The sequence below is a fragment of the Jatropha curcas genome, unplaced genomic scaffold, assembly GCF_041381405.1.
Source record: "Jatropha curcas cultivar XTBG-Jc1 unplaced genomic scaffold, XTBG_Jcur_1.0 HiC_scaffold_347_pilon, whole genome shotgun sequence".
NCBI classification, from domain to species: domain Eukaryota; kingdom Viridiplantae; phylum Streptophyta; class Magnoliopsida; order Malpighiales; family Euphorbiaceae; genus Jatropha; species Jatropha curcas.
The window spans coordinates 9,679-26,475 of NW_028322461.1; the positions used below are offsets into that span (position 1 = coordinate 9,679).

General features: G+C 30.4%; 1 long non-coding RNA gene and 1 pseudogene across 2 annotated transcripts; one reads left to right on the forward strand and one right to left on the reverse strand.

Moving 5' to 3' along the window:
• Nucleotides 1-390: 390 nt before the first annotated feature.
• Nucleotides 391-1,439, reverse strand: LOC149491856 (uncharacterized). The gene is made up of 2 exons (XR_016319252.1): nucleotides 1,364-1,439; nucleotides 391-562 (listed from the first exon to the last, which is right to left on the reverse strand). It is a non-coding gene; the product is annotated as an uncharacterized LOC149491856 (long non-coding RNA).
• Nucleotides 1,440-8,121: 6,682 nt separating this feature from the next.
• LOC149491857 (BTB/POZ domain-containing protein At3g22104-like) lies at nucleotides 8,122-11,818 on the forward strand (annotated as a pseudogene). Its single transcript, XR_016319253.1, has 5 exons — nucleotides 8,122-8,134; nucleotides 8,311-8,315; nucleotides 8,434-8,652; nucleotides 9,865-10,966; nucleotides 11,277-11,818. The product of XR_016319253.1 is annotated as a BTB/POZ domain-containing protein At3g22104-like (transcript).
• Nucleotides 11,819-16,797: the final 4,979 nt, after the last annotated feature.

A 16,797-nucleotide genomic window follows, 5' to 3' on the forward strand; every position in this document is an offset into this window, starting at 1 on the left:
TAGCAAAACTCGAAGTATTTATTTTAGAAACGTCAGTTACCCGGACTCTTTTTATAATTCCCTATTATTTCTGTACTTTTAATTCTCGTCCTAAGTTTCATACAGATTTCCTTCCATCCTCGTGCACGATGCGTCCACCGGCACTAAAATGGAATTCAATCCCGACTACAGCTCCTTTGTTGGTTACGGCCGATCCCAACATAGGAGTTCTCTATTTAATTTCCTATGTTCCGCAATTCAATCCCGGGCTCTGATACCACCTTTGTCACGACCCATTTCCATGGACCGGACCGGCCCTAGGACCTGGGTGGGCTTAAGGCCCCCGAAGCCCGTAGTAAGCCTAACTTATTTAAATCTCACCTTCTATTCATAATTATAGATTCAGGCCCATTAACTCAAAATGCAGTTCATATATTTAATATGGACTTTTACTATTTATTTACAACCCAACTGGAATACAATTGCGGAACTCTACCTTTATATTTACATCGTTATTTCTATCATTAAAAGTCTTCTACAATAAGTGTCTCAACTCCACAAGGCTTTTATTTCTTTCTATTACCTGAAAAAAAAATAGTAGGCAGGGGTGAGCGCCAAACTCAATGAGTAGGGTTAGATAACCCTCTCACCCCACACAATCACACAGAAGCTAAATATTTTTATCTAGTTACCGTTTAATTATATGATCATGCAGTTTGTCACACAAATGGCAATACAGCAGCAATCACAAGTATCATCACCTTCATATAATCACATCACGTGGAAATTAGTCAGTGGCACCACCTGAAACCCCAACGAGCCGTCCTCACACATGGCTCGCCCTCTCATACATGTGCACCGGGGAGCCGATCCCCCATACGGCCAACTGGTCTAATCCTCACTGACCAGTCCTCTCATTGTTTTTCTATTCTCTCTTTTCTTTTCCATACCCACAGGAGGCAACCCGGTGGTCTCCATCCAATCTAGATCATCAAGTGCTCACAACAGGAGGCCACCCTGCGGGCTACAATCAAATCTAGATTATCAGGTGCGCAACAACAAGAAGCCATCCTGTGGTTTTCCATACAATCCATATCATCAGGTGCACACGGGGGCGCCGATCTCCCATTTTCCCGGCCGACGGTCAATATCATATCATATTCAGGATCCATATCACAGACCGTCCTCACAAACCCATGGTGGTCCACTTCATCCCAATTCCACACAAACAAGGCACAGTATATTCATAGCACAAGTAATCAAACAATTTTTACTATCAACAAATAGTGCATAATATGGCACTTCAATAAAATAATGCATGATAACATTTAGCCGTGAATGCATGCATGCAGGCGGATGAAGCGAATTATCTAACACTACTCACATTTCTTTATTGTCCTTTAAAAGGACTGTCTTTATCACTCCATGCTTCCAGCTTTCGTCCTCGCATTTCGAATTTTATAAACCTCTATAATCCTCGCATTCTAGAGAATTTTTTGAGATTCATTTTTATTCGTTACTAGTTTTGGCAGTTTTAAATTCATTTATTAATTTAAACTATATATATATTTATAGATACAGATATTGGGTTTCCTTATTTATTTATCACTCTAATAATCTTATTCTATATTTTTAATTTCTATAAATAATTTAATCTCTATTAAGTAATTTAATTTCTATAATTAATTATTTTCTACCGAAATTTCGGCAGCATCTCCCCTAAAATTTAGACTATCTACCTGCTAAAATATCAACAATTTCACAATTTCAATCCATACGGCCATCCATCGGGCAATAATCAAACAACAGCCCAGCCGCCGGAAGCGCAACAGCACACACAAGCCAAAGAGACAGGACAAGAACAGGAGAGGGAAACGACCGGAAGGAAAGCAACACGAAAAGAAACACTGTGAACGACTCACAATTAGTCAAATAAATAACCAAATAATTAACTACAAAAAATAAAAGAAAATTAACTAGCGTTAAACATAACTTAACTAAACTAATTGATACAAGTAATAAAATTAATGTAACTAATATTACTAAATTAATAACTTCAAATAATAAAATTAAATTCAAACTAAAATATATTTAAATTAATTTATACCCCAATATAATTTTTTTGTTGAATTTCTGCTAGATCGGAAATTGCCACGTGTGCCGGATCGAGAGCAGTGGCTGTCGGTGGTCGGAGGCACGCTGGAGCGGCGGCAGAGGCGCAATCCGGTGGTCAGAGGCTTGCTGGAGCTGCTGCAGTCGCTGGCAGTGACGCAGACCCAGTTGCAGGGAAGAAGAAAAGGGAAAGAAAGAAAGAAAAAGGAAAGAAAGAAAGAAGAAGAAAAGAAGAAGAAAAGAAGAAGAGAGGGAGGTGTGGTGGTGCGGTGGTGGGCTGGAGGTGGCGTTGAAATGGTGAGAGTGAAGGAGATAGGCGTTAAAGATAAAGGGAAAAGGATGTTTCTAGATGGTTTGGGTCGAACCGGTTCGATTCGGTTCGATTCGGCCCAAATCTTCGATTTTCAACCGGTTTCGGCTTTTTCAATCGGTTTTCGATTCGATTTCTCATAGTATTCGCACTAAAATATTAATAGCAATTTCCAGGCTGTCGGTTCGTTAAATTAAATTGGAAAATGTTTTGAAAATAAAATTCGGGGTATTTCATATATGTACTTAATTCTATTTTTATATAATGAAGTGATTTTAAAATAAAGTTTAACCCAATCCCTAGACTTAATCTTTTAATTCTTAATTTATAAATGCAGATTTTTAAAATCCTATATGAGGTGCAAAAATGAAATCAAGCTACCACTCAATCTGCAACTCTTGCCCTCAACCCTAAATTAATATCTATATGCAACTATAATGAATAATAATAATAATAAATTATTTTTTATTGCTTATAACAGAAAAAAATGAGAGGATGATTTGAATTAATAATAGAAATCACTTTGGCTACGGTACTAGTATTATTTATCCAGTGTATCAGAGAAAGGAATATATACACATACACACAATTCTTGAAACCCCAATAAGAGATCCAAATAGAATTATATAATTCTAATTTTTTTCTAGTTTCCTAAACACTATTCTCTTTTAAATCAATAGATTTAGGATATAAGAGAAAAAAATATCAAGAAAATTTAAAATGATTAATCATCAATAGATCATCTATTTATTGCAAGTGGATAATTAAAAATGATTAATCATCAATAGTCATCTATTTATTGCAAGGGGATATAAATCTCTTACTAAATTAAAATGATAGTAGTTACAAATTATTTAGTAATGAAAAAGAAAATAAAAAATTATTATTAAGAATAAAACTCTTTCAAAACTCACATAAATAAAAAATTTGAATGTACATAGATATATAAATATATCAATAAATATTATATATATTTTTAAATTAAAATTTTTAACTATTTATCAAGTTTAATCATGTAAATTTTATTTGAAAATTTACTTTTTAAAAAATAAATCCAATAAAATCTTACAAACAAAAAGAAAAAATATTAATAAAAATAATATTTTTTTCTTGTTTGTCTCTCCTAAATAAAATATTAAATATACTCTGCTTGAAAATTTATTTTTTAAAAAATACATCGAATCAAATTATACAAACATAAGAAAAAAAGAATATTAATAAAAAGAATATATTTTCTTTATTTTTTATCTATATCCTAAAAGAATTAAATATTTAATAAATAAAATATAAAAATTTTCAAATGTCTCAATATGTCATATATATTTATTTAAAAAATAATTTTTTTAATTCATTAGGAGGCTTAATAGGCCGAAATAAAACTACGGGCTACACAACAAAATACCCTAAACTCACCAAATTGGTAAAAACACTTGTAGTCAAGACGATTCGAATTCGAGACCTTTCACTCCTCATAAAATGAGAAAACTATCGGACCACACAGATTAGCTTAAAAAATAATTTTTATAAATATATTCTAATAAATGTAATTTTCTAATTGGTTATGACTAAGTTAGGATATTCTAAATTTCATTGAGTGCGCTATCGGAAATCCCTTTATTCCCACCTATTCCCACTTTTATATATAGTACTAGTCTTCTTTATGACGTGCGTTACATGTTGACTATGCTCGTTATATGTCATTCTTTATACTCATTTAATTTTTTATTTATATAATATTAAGTATAAATTCTTATTTAAATTGAGAGGTTAATTTATATTACACTTTATATATATAGTAAATATTTTTTTGATTGTATGTCAACATATTGATTCATACAATTTTTATTATATGTTAGCTGCTTTCATTTTCTTTTTTAAGGAAAAACCAAATTTGACAGTCGTTTTTCACAAGTATACGAAATCGCAACAATTAATAAAGAGTGAGTAGAGTATCGTCCCACGAGAATTGTATACCAAGTACCAAAATTGTGTTAACCTACTATTATTTAAACGGCAATAAGAGGAATTATTTTAAGAAATTAAGTTTAAACAAATAAAAGAGAATAAAAGAAATCAAGCAAGAATATTTGATGAAAAGAAATCAAGGATTTAAAGCTACTAGAGATTTTGACTTCACTTAATTCTATCCAATTTATTCTATTAGTTTGATAATCAATTTTAATTGTTCAAGTATGAGAAATAACCCTAAAATCACTAACAAGCTCTCCCGATGTATTGTTTGCTATTTTAATCTGGTCTAATTACCTATCTTCCAATAGCGCAATCAAACATGAATTAAATCATTAAGTTTTATGGTTTATTTATAAATTCATACTTAAGGTCATTAACTTATGAAAACCCCCATGAGTCAAACCATATAGCTTCTGCATCAAGATTATTCCCATGTAATTTATTACCCTTTTCATATCAAAAACCCTTCTCCCGATAGTGATTAATAAAATAAAACAATCTAGGGGAGAAACTCTGCCCGAAAGTATTAAATTCAATAATAATTATATCATGGATAAGGAAAAACAAATCTAATATTATAAATTGAAAAAGAAATTAAGCCACATCAAATTCCTAGTATGGGAATTTAGTTTGACATAGTAATTAAATAAAACTCAATTAAATTTGAAAATAATTCCATAATCAATATGGATGATGAAAAGTAAAAACAAGATTAAGAGTTTAGAGATAAAAACTAGCTAACAAATAACATGGACGACTTCTTTGAATCTTGACACAAATCTTGAGTACTTGACATCTTAGAGAGAGAGAGAGAGAGAGAGAGAGAGAGAAAATAATAGAACCAGCGATGGTATATACAATGAATCCAACCCCTGATCATGGCTAGTCTCTCTCTTTATATAGACTTTCTGGAATATCTTCATGTTCATTTAGGAAAGTGAATCTCTATTGAGTAAGAAATCTTTTGGAGATAGTAAAATGTTTAGGTTTTGTATTTCTTCTCAATTATGACTCTCCCAGCATCTAAATAGGATTTAAACTTGATTCGCACGTTAGAAAAGCATCTTATGCGGGTCCATGCAAGCGGCACGGGCTAGAGTTATTGTTTTCGGCCCAATACGAAGTCAAGCATTCAGCACTAGCGTGCTATATGGCATGGCTTGGGCGTGCTAACCTCTGCTTAGGAATACTCTTTTTTGTATTTTGGCTGATTTTCTATAAAAATGTAATAAAATTCTCTAAGATCAAGTGAAATGTGATTCAAAGAAGTTTTAAACAAAAACATAAATAAAATTAAATAAAAATAATTAAAATAATTAAAATACTAAAAATTATAATAAATACTATATTAAAAATACTATAAAAATAACACCTATCAAAATTGATTTATAAAAATCATCATATAGCTTCTATTATACGTTTTATAATTAATTTACATGTTTTGTTAATAACTTTCACTGTAATCTTTTATAGTAAATAAATATACGTTAATAATAGAATAAGAAAATAATCTAATAAATCAAATTAAATATTTATAAATAATAATAAATTTTTATTTTTATTTTTATTTTTTTAGCCAATCAAAGTCATGAAAGTAGTTTAAAAAAGCTATTAATAAAATTATATTCTTTAATAGAAATAGCACTTGAATTATATAAGATATCAATATAACTAATTAAATTCAAGATGTTTAAAAATAGTAATTTTTTATCTTATTTTTTGGCTAATTAAATTAGACTATAATTTGTAATTAAAGAAATTTAATTATATCATTTTTAAATTAAATCTGAATTATCTAGATCTATTTATTTAAAATAAATAAAAAATATAAAAATTTTAAATGCCTCATTTATATATATTATTTAAAATAATAACGTTGAAGCTAAATTATAAATTATAATAGTAATAAATTATTAAAAATTATTTTATAAAATATAGATGCCAATTTTTTTGTTTTGTAAAAATTTATTTTATATAAAATAATTATCTTTTACAGAATATTATGAAATATTTTCAATTATTATAAATTATTATGCATTAAAAAATTTAATTTACCATAAAAATTCGGTTCCCTCAGTTCTCTTTCTTTCTTTTCTTTTCTTCTTTTTTTTTTTTTTTCTGTTGAAAATGCCATGATAATAGGCACGGCTAAAAAATTATGTCACACGAGGAAATTAATGAAGCATCAACTCTACTCCCTTTTGCATGAATCAAAACTATTATTCTCTTCAGTACGTTGCCGATCACATTGCAATAAAATCTCCGGTAGGATCCACACAAAGATTGAAAACCATAAATGAGAAAAAATAAAGGTGTGACAGGTTCTCCATTATCAAATAATCATTTTAATGGAAGTAAATTTTTTATTAAATGTCAATCAGATCAATTTTTTTTATTAATATAAGAAACGTGAAGTTTTGACTTCAAGTACTTTTAATTATAGAATTTTTTTAATTACAGAGTCTTTATCGCTTTTGATGAGTTAAAGAAAAGAGCTATCTCTAATATCCATTCATCATATTATTTCTTCATATAGACCTCTCAGTCACAATAAATGAAAAGATTTATTATTAGATATTATATTAATTTATATATATTTATATATTCAGTCAAATATTAATTATTAACTAAAAAATTTTTATTAATATTTTAATAAGTTAAGAATAAAAAAATAAAATAATTTTTATTAATTAAATTTTTAATATGCATGATTTATCAAATCATCCAAACGTAAATAAAATTTTTCGGAGAATATATAAATTATTATTGCTGTTTTATGTTTATTTATCCCTTTTGTAGGGGCCAACGAAAGAAAAGTAGGGACCACTTTCGTTATTCAACGAAATAAGGTCCAAATGGACCTTTTGGTGGTTGTATAGCACATTCTGATTTTGAGATTGGATAAAGATACATATAGTGCATAGGAGAGACTAATATATTGGGTTTGGTTGCACACCTGTATAGACACTCGAAGCGTATCCCTGGCTGGATCATATGGAAGCCATAAATAATATATATACATAAATAATTAAAAATAATAACAAGACAATATTATTTTACCTTATTTGGCAAGAAGATTTTTCTCCAAAATTTTCTTTTCAAATTGAAAAAATTGAAAAGTTATATCAATGTATTAATAAGGGAAAAATAATTTATTTACCTTATAAAATATATTAAATTTTACTTTTTACCTATAAAATAGTGATTTTTTTGATATTATCCGCTCTAAATTTTAAAAATATTTTTTCGCCCCTTCTAATTATTTTTTTTTGTTCAGCCACTTCTTTTATTTTTCTTCGTTATTTTCTTTCCTTCGATTTATTTCTGAAACAAAATGTTATATTCTGCCCTAAATAGTGTGCATTTTACGGCAGAAATTTTTTTTCCCTTAATAATTTGATCATCAATGAGATTTTAACCTAAAATCATATAATATCTAAATAAACTTATATGATAAAGTTTATTTTAAGTATGAAACATGCTATTTTATTATACCAAAATTAAATTTGTCAGGGTTAAATAAAAATTTTTGCTTGAAATAAATAAACTAAACTTAATTCTATCTCATCAAAACAACAAACACTTACCCAAGGCAAAGAAAAAGAAGTACCAAACTAGAAGCAAAGCCAGCAAAAGGCTTCAGCTCTAAGATTAGTTTAGGGTTTATCTCCTCCCCAAGAAAATCACCATTTTCATGAATATGTTATTCCTTTGTTTTTATTGTACATGTACATGTATTTTTAACAGGAATGTCAGATACAGGTTAGTGACCTAGTGGTCACACACACAACAACTCTTTTGTACTCTCTCTCTCTCTCTCTCTCTCTCTCTCTCTCTCTCTCTCTCTCTCTCTGCAAGTCTTTGACATAGCTCTGGTGTTATATATAATATTTCTCCTGTCTTTATGCACCTGTTACCTCTCTCTTGCACTCTTTCAGTCTTTGTATTATCTTCTTCTTCTCTCTTCCAATTGAGAAGAACCGCATTGCTTTCCATTTGCCTTGACCAAAGTGACTTCATTGCCTATTTCTTTTTGTCGTCTTTTGCATCTCAGAATATAGCTTTTTTTTTTTTTTGCTCTCCCTGGCTCCTTGTTTCTCCTCCCACACATTTTGCTCATCTGGGTTTTTAATCTTACCTTTGCTTTTGTAATCCAAATTCCAAAATTAAAAAGACTTTTGTTTATAAGTGGGTTGTTTAGGCTTTTCAGTTGGGTCATGACAATTTGCTGTGATCTTGAAGTAGATGTCAATGGAGAAGAGACTTTCATGGTTGATAAGGTAAAAGGCTATTCTTTTACTCTAGTTTTTCATTTTCTTTTCAGTAATTTGCTTCTTGCAGCTTTTCATTTCATTAGATTTGACATACTTAACTAGACATTTGCCTCTAATTCGTTACTCTATCCACATATGTGTATATCTAGTTCTTTATTTTGTTTCATTTTGGTTTTAATTAGTCCCCAATCTCTGGCTCTGGTTCTGTTATGCTTTTCTTTTGTTTGTTGGATGTGGAGTTTGAGTATTTTCATGTAGTTTTTTCTATGATTTCTATGGTTGCACAAGAGGCTATTAAATTTACAACTGCATTGAAGTAATGTGGGGTATGCTTCTAATGGCTTCTTTTCTTTGCTTCTATTTGGCTACTTGTTATCACCATTGTCATTGTGTAGGCCTTTCTTTTTCTTTTCTTCTCTCATTATTAATTGCCCTTGTCATGGGGTGGCTTAAATGTTCATACCTTCGTTTGTTTTTATTCACTCCTTTTAAGAAGGGAAAAAAGGAGTTGCTTTCGTTACGTTATTACTGTATATTACCCTTCTTTGCTGGGTTGTTTCTCAGACATCTTTTCTTGTAATTGCCCCATGCACAATTTATTGTCTATAACGACCTCACAGCTTTTTTCTTATTTTTTTCTCCTTTCAGGTTTAGCAGTAGATTCCCCTTTTTTCCTCTTGCCTTTCTTGTTTTGCTAAATCCATTGAGTTAATTCTTTTAATGCTTAATTTGGGCAACGAAGAAAGTGATTGAAGGTAGTCTTCATTTATATTCCTCGTTTTACTGAACAATTAGTTATTTACCTCTTGTACCTTAACGAGTCTGTTGCCCAGTTAGTTTTATCAGATTACGTGCCTGTTTGATTAGCAGTTTAGCCATTACAGTTAGCTGTTGGCTGCCACTGGATGTCAGCATATTTTTTTTATCATTTCAAACCATTAACACTAGATCTTGAAATGCTGCTCAAGCCATTGGGTATTCCGAACAACAAAATCAGTGGTTCAGAGCTCAAACATTAAATACTAGTTCCAAACTGCTCATCCAAACTAACTATAGCCTTTAAGTTTATTTCTTCTGTGCTTTTGTTCGCCGTAAATTGTTTCTTTTCTGTTCCTTGTAAAAGAGTTGTGTCAATCAATCCCATGTCTCAAATTTTTTTGTATATATCCATGTATAAATAATTGTTTTCTGATTCTGTTTTCGATTGAATATTCGCAGAAGCTTATTTCCTCATATTCAGGCAGATTAAGCAAATTATTTGGTAAATCATCGATGGGTTCTTCAAGAAATTTCAAGTCATATTCAATGATTCCCAGGAGGGGCTGAATGTTTTGAGCTCCTTTCCAGGTTCTGCTACAACAGTGGTAGAATTGATATAACTCCTTATAACATTTTACTACTTAATTGTGCTGCACAATTCATGGAAATGGACAATTCTGTTTCTGGAAATCAAAACTTATTGGAACAGACTGAGAAATCACTTCAGGAGATTAATGATTGGACATGGTCTGAGCTATTGATCACTATAAAGCAGTGCCAATGTTTATCTTCCTTGGAAAATTCTGTACCTGTTCTTGAGAAATGTATGGATTCCCTTATTGGAAGAATGGCTTTGTCAAGTGAATCAAGTCCATGTCTATCCACTTCTTCCTCTGATAGCTCAGGGATTCGGTTTTCATGTGACACCAGAAGTACTGCCGAGAGTTTGAAGAGTGGCTTCTCTAGAACAACTTGGTGGTTTGAGGATCTTTTGGTTTTGAATGTTGATTTGGTTGAAATGATGATAAAATCAATGGCCTCACATAAATTTGATCATTCAATTATTAGTAGTTCCTCTTTTATTATCCAGAAATCAAATCTTACAATGCTAGATCTGATGAGAAGCGAAAGATTGTTGAAACCATAATTGATATGCTTTATATTCTTGATTGGAGTTCTGTTTTATGCAAGAACCTTTTCGGGATCCTTCGATTTACTTTGAGTTTGAATATAAGTAAATGCAGCAGAAGCAAGTTGGAGAGAATGATAGGTTCCAAAATGGATCAAGCAACTCTAGATAATCTGCTTATTCCATCTCCATATGGGATAACTTACTTGTATGATGTTAATCTTGTTTTAAGATTTTTGAAGGCATTTTACATGGAGAAAATGGTCAAGTAAATCCAATGCAATTGAAGAAAGTTGCTAGGTTGCTGGATTCGTACATAGTAGAAGTAGCCCCAGATCCTTGTTTAAAAGCTTCCAAATTCTTAGCCTTAGTCCTTGCCTTACCAGACTCTGCTCGAGACTGTTACGATGAAATCTACCATGCCACAGACATTATCTCGAGGTAGTGCATTTTTCCTACAATTTTTGCTGTGAGTTCAATTCACCTTTATTTTTTTTATTAATTGGTCTCTAACCGGAAATTTGCAACCATCAGCTGTGGTGATGACTACAGCTCTAACTTAATGGTGAAATGATGTGATAATTAAGTTAAATCCTTCTTAATGCCATTACTGGATGCTAATTTCATAAATGATCTTAACCATAAGTTTCATTTTGAAATTTAATTATCCAAAACAGAAAAAAGAAAATGTATATAGTTCATATCTACCATTTTTTTTTCTGTAGTTAGATTAAATCTGATCTTTTATGCAGGTGCACAGTGGATTATCTGAAGAAGAAAAGATGAAGATATGTTGTGCATTGAACTATGAAAAGCTTTTCAGCTGAAGCTTGCATGCACCTTTCTCATAACAAGAAATTTTCATCAAAAAGTGCAGTCCAAGCCCTCCAATCACAGCATCTCAAGCTTAAGAGCCTACTCAGTGGAACCAATAATTTGGAAAGCAAGGTGAATGAAGTCAATGAACAAATTGTGCTTTATGCTGGCAAACTTGAAATTTCAACTGATAGTGAGAAACTTAGAGCACATTTGCAAGGAATGCAATGGAGGGTGATGGAATTGGAGAAAGTTTGCAAGAAAATGCAAACTCAGATGACAAAAATTATGAAGTCATCAAGAGTACCAAGCCATAGTAATTCCAGGTCTTTACCCAGGCTTTGTTCATGATACTATGATAAAAATAATATTTCTTGATATAATTATGTCTATTATGTATTTAAGTATGTACATAGCAATGACAATTATTATTATTATTTTAAAAAAAAAAAAGTTTTGGGTTTTTAATAGTGTTTCTATCTAAAAGGAAACAGATATTGTCATGATCTTGATTGTACAGCTAATTATAGAAAAAGAGAGAAAACTTTTGTGTGTTTTGTCCAGAATTAGTGTCTTTATATTCTCTCTATATTGTTGTCCCAAAGGTCAAGTCCTTTTCCAAGTCATTCTCATATGCAGGCAAACTATAATGCAACTTCACAACTTGGCATATGACAGTAATTTAGGTATTGAAAGTAGTAATTCTAAAATAGCAGAGTCCTAATTATGACATCTTGGGGTATTGTAGTAATTGTACCCATTGGAAATTGGTGGGATGCCAAAGAGAGAGGCATGTTTCATGAAAGCTGATTTGTTAGAAGTTAGAACTTATTCATATGGAACAATATTTTATTTATTATTAGACTTGAAATGGTTTCAATTTGTTAAACCAGTCATTGCTTAAGTGTTTATCAATCTTAGCAATTTACATTTTTCATAACAAGATTCCTGGCTTGCAGGTAAGATAGCTAATCTTACGGGGTTTTTTTTATATTATAAGCTCGACCTTATATAGGAAGAAGGGCTTATCAACCATTAGATTTTAAAACTATATTATAACCAGATATGTTATTTAAAATGATTTTAAAATTTTATAAATCAAATATAGATTTTGACTTGTGTGTTGAACAAGTAGTCAAATTGCTAGTTACGAAATCTCAAAAGTAATTAAGTAAGAATTTATATAAGAAGGAACTTGTGTTGACTTCAACAACTATGAGGCCAAAGAGAAAACTTTAATTTAAAAAAAAAAAAAAAAGACTATATGGAGACAAGGAAATTTTAATACTCTTGACATGAAAGAGATCTATAAATTATTTGGGTGTTGGATAATATGATACTCTATCAACTGGCAAATCCAGCAATGCATGGCATGGACGGTGTGATATTGATGTGATATTGTCATGTGCATTATTGATCAAATACGTTCTACTCACCTCAAGCCAAGTTGGTCTGGATGGAAAAGAATAAAAACGTTTGAAAAGAGTATTTTGATGTTATAAGCAGTCTAATCATCAATTTCATAAAGCTTCTAGACTAACAAGACAAAAATTATAAAAGAAAAATATTTTCTTTTGAAATAATTTCAAAAATAAAAATTAAATCCATCAATTAGCAATTAACAATGTACAAAATAAATATTCATTCGTTGAAAGAGTAGGTTGAGCCTTTGTAAAATTTTATAATTTTCTAAATTTAAACCCGATAAAAATAAGTCAAAAATTAATTAATGAGGAATATGCTAATTTGCTAACCAAAAATATATATAGTACAAACTGACATTGTCGGTGATTTCTCTTTTAGTTTTCTTTTCAAGCTTGACAATTATGACTCACAAATTTACATTGACTCTACAATTTCTTTCTATTTTTATTCTTTTTACATGCAAAATTGTGATTATATATATATATATATATATATATAAAATTAAATATACCCGCTTATTGTTATAGTATGGGCACCAAATACAGGAAAGCATGTTCGTAAGAAGGCCAACACTAATAGCTTAAGAACGCAAAATGTGGGGGCTAATGGGATTATGAATGTTTTTACTTTATTTATTGAGTGTGGCCCTAAATTACTTGATGATGTGCTTAAGTTTTGAACCCCACGTTAATAGTGTAAATGACAATGATGAGCCTTTGAAGACGAAGAGGCTCAAATTCTAAAAAAATGTTTTGCACTCCATTATTTCCATTGATTTATATAATTGTTTCTTTTTTTTTTTTCCACTGTAATCTCATGATTATAGACACTACTGTGATTTTTCGTTGAAAGGTATGTATTATTATGAAGTGCTAAACGCTAATTCGAAAATTTACCTAAAGGAGATGTTTGAACAAACTATTTATGTAAAAGCAGTTGTAATATTTATCAAATGCCATTAGCAAACATATTTTTACACAAATAAGTGTGATCTGTTTGATATTTTTATTTATGTGAAATATGAGAAGTTTTAAATTCGAGTCCTTTCGACTACAACAGTTTTCACTAATTTAGTGAGTTAAGAGGAGGACTAATCTGTCTTCAAAGTTTACGGACTCAAGATTAATAATAAAAAAAAATGAAATTGAAATATGTAATTTGTATAATATGATGAAAATTATCTTATAGTATAATTACAATTAAAATTATACATACATAATTATTTATGTAATTATAAATTATATAATAAAATGTATATTATTAATATTTATAATATGTATATAATTAGAATGATTATTATTATAATATTTATAATCATGGGAATGGAAGTGAGACGGGCATTTTAGGGTACCCGCTCTATTTCGACTCATTTAATGAGGTACATATATTTATAAATAGGTTTGAGACGAATACGGATAATAAAATTATTACCTTTAACGGATACAAGTATACGTAACGAATACAAGTATATGACTATAGGTACTCGGTATCCATTAGTTGCTATAATAAATAGTTTTGGCCATGGGTACCCGCGGGTACCCTACCCATTTATTAGTAAAATGTATTTTAACTAAGATTAGACTTTGATAGTTTAAAATTTGCGGAACCCTACTCATTTAAGGGTACTTTAAACAGATTCGGAGAGTAAAATTTTAAATGAATTCAGATAATTGATACTTAAATGAATATTTAAATGAGTTTGAGATGGATAAAGTAGTAAAATTTAAACAGATACAAATATGGATAGTTCAAATTTACGGATATCCTCCTAGCTTTCATGACTAATCGTATGTTTGAATCATAGCGTAATAAATTGTTACCAAATAAAATATAAATTGCCACATTAACATGGCCCAAGCACAAATTAATAAAGCAATGGCAACACGACAAAAATGCTAGGCACTTAATACTAACTACTCCATTCCAAAATTTATAATTAGTAACCTGAAAGGAAGTTAAGTACTATTCAAATACTGAATACCGAAGTTTCTAATTAGTAACCTGAAAGTAGTTTTCAAATTTGTACATAAAGGACCCTGCATCGTATCTCAAAGGTATATTCATTCAATCCAATTAAGCAATAAGCATTCCGTAGCTTTTTCTAACTTGAGTATCGGAATGTCTGTAGGTATCCCCTGCCCGATGCTCCACCAAGCCGTTCGCTTCCAACCACCATCTTGATCTGCTATGCGCATATCTATCCATGAATTTATACTAGCAAGTATCAATTGGCGACGTTTGTGGAAATCCTATTGACAAATTAAGCTTTGTCTTTAGCAAACACGGAGAACAATAGCCTCAAAACTCAAAAAAGAAAGAAAAACCAAGATAAGAACTTCCTTTTACAAATAGAACAGTTAAAGAAGCGCGTTTGATAATGAACATTGAGTAACTTGAAGAATCATGAAATAGTCCTGAAATTAAAATAATGCTTGAATAACTCATGTCGGAGATAAATCACTTTCGTCCGATAATATTTTGGCAGAGGAACTCCTTTCTAAATTTAAAATTTCAATCTTAAAAGAATATAATGGGTCTGGAGATCCACGTAGCCACCTGGCTACATTCAAAATAACCATGCAACTCTAGAATGTCAAAAGACAAGTAACTGTGCAAAGTATTCCCATCAATTTCGACAGGACCACCTCAATAGTAGTTCACAATATCAAAGAATTAACTCGAAGCTTCCAAGATCATTACGAGGTATTAATCTGACCTAAAAAGATGTATTTTGATCTATAAAAGATAAGATAAAATACCAATGAAAATCTGAGGTAATTCATAGCTCACCAATAACGAAGCGAATCATATGGAAAACCTAAACTATGAAATGACATGTGATGCATTAAGAAAAGAAATTAAGAATAATAAGTTTGCTAATACCTGGTCAAAAAATTGTCGCAGAGTTATCAACAGCTTATGGAATGAGCTCAAAATTATATTCATTGATGATGCCAACTCCGCTCAAAGCTCAGAGCATAGGCAAGATGAATTTCATATATAAAGCCCAGAGATAGATCCTCAGCCCCGTAAACATTTTGGGTGATATACCCCTCTTATTAATACTAGAGAAAGAATACTTTCCTAGGTACAATGACTTCAAATTCCTATAAATTATCCCCGAAAGTTAGATGAATGATTTATTACTAACAGAGATCAGAGTAAATTCTGTAAATTTCATAATGACCATGGTCATACAACTGAGAAATATAGCCAACTCAAAGATGAAATATATATATGAAATTATATATATTAAGGGGTTATACGGATTATATGTGTCGAGTTTCTGATCCGTATACGATCTATTTAATCAAATTTAATTGAATTTTTGACTCATATATGATCCATTTAATTAAACTGTTTATATGTATCATGTTTATCTTATTAGTTGAATTTTTATATTATGTTCGTATTTAAATATTTAACACGATTATTAAATGGGTTGTGTTTATGTTTCCAGTTGTATCGCGTCTCAGTTGAATTTATGTTGAACCCGATACCCAAACCTTTTTTTACACCTCTACATTTGGCAAGTCAATATAATACTTGTGTAGAAATCTAATGGCAAGTAGAGAATGTGTGGATTTTATACATCTTAATAATATATGTCCCAAAGACCATTATCCTCTACCATTAATTGATCGATCGATAGACTCTACCGTAGGCCATAAAGTTTTCTCTTATTGGATACCATATCTAGATACCATTGGATCATGATGGAGATACCTTATCAAGATACCATTAGATCATGATGGATGCTCGAAGATGTAGAAGATATAGTTTTTATTACCGAAGTATGTGTATATTATTTCAAGGTTATCCTTTTTAACCTTAAACATATTAGCAACCTATCAAAAGATGGTCAATGAAATATTCAAAAATCTAATTGGCGGTAATATAGAATTGTAATATAGAATTGTACGTGGATGATATGATTGTCAAGAGTAAAAACACTTCAGATCGCGCTAGATGACGCAAAAGACATTTGTTAGATATTTGATATCCTAATAATAATACTAAGA